Below are 5797 nucleotides of genomic sequence, written 5' to 3'. Positions count from 1 at the left end.
CACGACTGGTCTGATCAAAGTGAGCCTCCAAACTTTAATAAGGAACGGACTCCAGACATTCCTGACAAAATAGATCAGAGGAAGATGGAATGATAGGGGGATTAAATGAAGGGAGATGAAGATTATTTAATAGCTTGTGTTCAGGATAAAAAGAGAAAACAAGGAGGCTCAGACTTCCTCAAGAGCCAGCTAAGAAAGGCAATCGGAACACAGACAGAAAAATTCCCCCAACTTTACTATTTGGGTTATCCCATGTCGAACTACCTGGGGAAATAAGCAATGAAAACCTTCAACTACTGAAATAAATACAACTGAATTTAAAAGCTATGACCCAAAAAGCCTTCGTTTAATACCAAAATAAAACAACAAAATCTTCCTTCTCAGAAACAACAAAGAAAGGTGAGCTGAGAGGATGTGGCCCAGCTCATCCAGAAGAGGTCAGAGATAGGAAAAGTGTTTCCTAGCACGGGAGGAGGCGTAAACAGGACACTAGCGTGCACTGCGGGAGAGAGGAGAGTGTGCAAATATCCAGATTCAGATACAGACTGCGCTACTTCCAAGTTATGAGATCTTGGGGGGAGGGGTGGACCCAAATTCTCTAAGTCTCAGCCTTAACACTAGCAATAAGTGGAATTATAACACTGGAATGGGGCTTAATTGTGCCCACCTGCCCCCACTCATGTGTCGAAATCCTAACTCCAGTTCCTCAGAATGCGACTTTGTGGAGACAGGGTCTCTTCTTTCTTTTTCTTTTTTTTTAATTGAAGTATAATTAACATACAGTGTTATATTAGTTTCAGGTGCACATGGAGGAACAGTCTTTAGAATTTTTTTTAAGGTTGTTCATTTTGAGAGAGACAGAGTGAGCAGGGGAGGGGCGGAGATAGAGGAAGAGAGAGAGAATCCCAAGTAGGCTCCACACTGTCAGCACGGAGCGTGATGTGGGCCCGAACCCACAAAAGGCGAGACCATGACCTGAGCTGGAACCAAGAGTTGGACATTTAACCATGTGAGCCACTCAGGCGCCCGAGAGATACTCTCTAGGCAGATAATTACGGTTAAATGAGATCCCCGGAAGGGACCCTAATCTAATAGAACTGTTGTCCTTACAAGCAGTGGAAGACATGCAGGCACAGAGAAATGGCTGTGTGAGGGCACAGTAAGAAGGCAGCCATCTGCAAGACCAAGAGAGAGAATCCTGAAGACCCTTGATCTTGGACTTCTAGCTTCCAGGGCTCTAAGCCACCCAATCTGTGGTATCTGTTCTGGCAGTCCTAGCAGCTAATATAAATACAACAATATATATGAAAGGGCGTTTGTGATGATTCAACAAGAAAAGGTAGAGAGGCAGGGGGAAGCAGACACCTAAACAGTTGTCTTCCCATCTGTTTCCTGATGAAAACAGAGCTTAACCTGCAAGTTGGCTATATTTGGGTAAAGTGTCAAATCAGTGGGAGGGCAGGATGCAACAAAGTCCAATCCCTAAGCCACTCAAATCCAGAAACCTATTGTTACAGATTCCAAGTAACCTAAGAAATATTAAGAAACATTACTGTGGAGACAATTTCAGAAAAAAAATATTTTCCAACATCAAAAGTTATTTATACGAGAATTTACATGGCCTCCAAACTATTTGTTGATTTGCTAAGGTCTCGCCAGAAAAAAAAGGAAAAGAAAAAGGACATGTATGCCATTTGTTTCTACAGATGAAGAAAGCATAACTTTTCAACTATACTAACCAGTATGGCTGAATCATCAACACCTTGAGACGCAGACCCCATGAATTTAGCAATAGGACCCATTCCATTTCTACAAACACTTGTGGTCCAAGGAATTGCACCTGTATGAACTAGCACCAAGTCCTGTGCTAACCTCGGGGCCTATGAATTAAGACATGGAAAGAAGTCGCTATCTCATAGTATTCCCACGTCTCTGGCTCCACAAGTAGGAATGGGCCATCAGCTGCCCACTGTTCAGTTCCTCAGAGTAACTGAGTAGCCCAGTGTTTCACCTCTCAGCGATTCTGCAACATGCTCTCTGCCTCCCAGGTTTTCCTCCCTCAAAGGACAGTTTCCATGAATGACCCACAGATGGCACTAGTTGGCTATAATGAAATTGTTGCCTTTAAAAAAAATTTACTATAAAAATTTTCAAACATCTACAAAGTAAAGATATTATAACAAACCCCCCATGTACCTGTCACCCACTGTCAACAATTATCAACACGTGCCCAGCCTTGTCTACCTACTCCATCCACTTCCCTACCCACTAGATTATTTTGAATGAACTCACAGATATCATACCATTTCATCTATAAATACTTTCATATGTATAAATAAAAGATAAAGGTACTATGAGCAGCTTCATCAATTTGCAATCAGTCTGGATTTTTATTGTTGTTTTTGTCTTTTAAGCCTCTAAGGTTGAATCCACAAAGAAAGTTTTCTAATAAAGCAACTCAGCCTACTGCCCCATTTCACAAGGTCTTAGCTCTTTGTTTTCTTGAGGTCCCTTCATGCTGCCCTCCCCACTTGCTTCTCTCACCTCTGCACATACATCCACTTTCTGTCCCCTCAAGAGACCATAAAGTAAAAAAGGATGGATTTTGGGGCACCTGAGTGGTAAATTTATCCCCCCTGATCCTCTGTTTCAATATCTACAAAATAAAGATAATTACATAACTCACATCATAGGGTGATTTTACAGATTAAAAACCATCCATGCAAAGCACTTAGCAGAGTGCTTGACCCATAGTGAGCAATCATTCTATAGCAGTTGTTACCACTTATTACTTTATGTCTAAGCTGAAAGACCATTGAATTAGAGGCCAAAACAACTGTAAAGAACATTTCCTAAAAGAACACTTTAGGGCTGCTGGTTCAAGTTCACAGCTCTGGTTCCTGGATCAAATTCACCCCAGAGCCTCCCTAAACCTCAATTGGCTCCTTCGATGCTGGCCTTCCCAGCATCCTTTATACCAAGCTCAGCTCCTCGGAGGGATATTCTAGTCAGAACTGTACTTCAGTTCCTAAAACAAAGGGAAACTGAGCCTCCTGGCTGAAGGTCGGGGAATTCGTGTTCCTCCCTCAACCTTCCTGTTACCCCATACATAATCTCAGACACTCATGTCCAAGTGCTGCTTAAAGAAAATGACACCTGCTCATCTGTCACCGATAGTGGTGACTGTGGATGCAAAAATGCAATGATTCACTTGCTCCGTAACCGCACTCGCCTAAATGTTGACCTCTCCGTTTCCAGGAAGGCTGGAGCTGCCTCACTGGGTGTTCCCCCCCCAGCAGTCTTCCTCATCGCTCCTAAGTGGGAGGGACGTGGGAAGGAGCAGATGCTTTAGAACGAGGCTGCTCTCAGGTCTCCCAGAAACCTGTGTGATGAGCTCTGAGGAAACGAACATCACCCTGATCTCATTCTCTCACCGGGCGTTTAAATCAACCTCCCACTGAGGAGTGATGCTTTCCACTGCAGATGCTCTTACAGTTGCGGTCCTCACAAAGAAGAGCTTACGACAGAGGCAGGACCACTGCTCACATTGTTGCTGAGGCACTTAGAGATCTTACGTTTGGCTCGTAGAGTTTCTAAGAACAGTGGAATGAAGGAAGTTTTCTTTACAAATTTCCTGTAAAGCTCCTTGTAGACAAATGTAACCAGTAAATACAACTGTCTGCTCCCTTTTGTAACAGCAACCTAAACTACTGACCTCAGCCAGAGCCTTTGCCATTTATAAAAAACCTAAGTGTGCTAGACCTAAGCACTAATGAAATATACACAGGAAGAGACAGAGAGAGAGAGAAGTAATAGCTGTTATAAGGAGAAGAAAGACAAAAAGGAAGTTGCCAGAATAGCATCTCTCTCCCATCCACAGATGCCAGCATTCCCCAAACCTACCTAATCAAATTATATGGTACATTGGGAAATTATTATATAAAAACGAGAATATTTCTTGGTAAAAATAAGTTCAAGAACTACTGAATTCAATAAAAATTAATCAGGTCACATTACAGCAAGATTTCTCAGAGTCTTTAAGATGTCACACCTTATCATATTCCAAGAAGGTGATGTGGGTCCAAGGTATTTCCTAACCATGTTTTGCCATAACACGTTTTATTCACAGATTAAGAAACTGGGGGAAACTTCCCTAGAGTAATATATCATTTTTTTAAAATCCCATGTGTTCAAAGTATTACATTATTGCACAAAAGCAGAAGTAAACATCCAAATACAGAAAAAAGCAAACTCTTCTAAATTAAAGAATTTATGTTCTGGATCCACCACTTTCTGGCTGGGTGCCTCCTCTGCTTCTGTCCCCTTAAAACATATCCCCACACACACAACAGACACAACATCAGGAACTTGCCATCCCTCCCAGCCTCAAATTCCAGTGGGCAGTAAAGGAAGTAGCCAATAAGCACGTGTTATGGGTTGAATTGTGTCCTCCCCAAATTCATGTGCTGAACTCATAATCCCCTGTGCCTCAGACTATGATCTTACTTGGAAATAGCCTCTAACCTCTTTTTAGAGGTTCTCAGGTTAAAATGAGATTATTAGGGTGGACCTAACCCATGATGACTGGTGTCCTTATAAAAAGAGGAATTTGGGACATGGAGATCTGCATCCAAACGGTAACAGGAAAAGACAGGAGGAGAGGGCCATCCACAAGCCAAGAAAAGATGCCCGGAGCAGACCCCGCCCTCATTCACAGTCCTCAGAAGGAACCCACATCACCAGTACCTTGATTTTGGGCTTCTAACCTCTGGAAAGGTGAGACAATAGAATTCTGTGGTTCAGCCACTTAGTTTGTGGTACTTTGTTTTGGCGGCTCTAACAAATACACCACCTTTACCATCAGCTTTCACTTCATTTATTCATTCACTCATCAGATACTTATTGAGAACTTACTAATTTCCAACACTGTTCTAGAGACACAATGGTGAACATCGGCAAATACTTTCCCTGTCATTATAAATCTGACAGCCAATTGAGGGACATAGATATGAAATCAAATCTTTTCAAAATGTAAAATTAAAAACTATGAAAATCACTAAAAAATGAAGATGCTACATCAACCCCAGAAACAGGAGCCTGACCTAGTCTGAAGTGTCCAGAAAGCTTCCTCGAGACAAGCTGTGACTTAAAGGATTAGCAAGAATCCAGAATTACAAGGAGGACGTGAGAACAAGTGCCCACTGTAGGGAGCAACATGTACAAGATTGATTTTTAGATTAAAAAATAATAATAATACATGAAAACATTCAATACATTTTATAAAGAGTTGAATTCTCCAGGAAGAAAGGACTTTGAAGTCTGTCTTTCTGACATGATATTTTTCAGTTATATTAAAAAAATTGAAAGTAAAAGAGAAATGAAAAAAATCCCCCATGACAGATTTTATTTTATTTTTAATAGTTTATTGTCAAATTGGTTTCCATATAACACCCAATGCTTCTCCCCACAAGTGCCCCCCACCATGACCATCCCCCCTCCGCCCCTCCCCCTCCCCCTCCCCCTTCAGTCCATGGTTCGTTTTCAGTATTCAGTAGTCTTCCTTGATCTGTGTCCCTCACTCTTCCCCGCTCTCTTTCCCTCTTCCTCTCCCCATGGTCCCCTGCCAGGTCTCTCCTGTTAGACCTATGAATGCAAACATATGGTATCTATCCTTCTCTGCCTGACTTATTTCGCTTAGCATGACACCCTCGAGGTCCATCCACTTTCCTACAAATGGCCATATTTCATTCTTCCTCATTGCCATATAGTACTCCATTGTATATATATATACCACATC

This window comes from Suricata suricatta, chromosome 5, assembly GCF_006229205.1.
Source record: "Suricata suricatta isolate VVHF042 chromosome 5, meerkat_22Aug2017_6uvM2_HiC, whole genome shotgun sequence".
NCBI classification, from domain to species: domain Eukaryota; kingdom Metazoa; phylum Chordata; class Mammalia; order Carnivora; family Herpestidae; genus Suricata; species Suricata suricatta.
The sequence above is the reverse complement of the archived record's forward strand: the minus strand, read 5'-3'. Positions refer to the sequence as shown.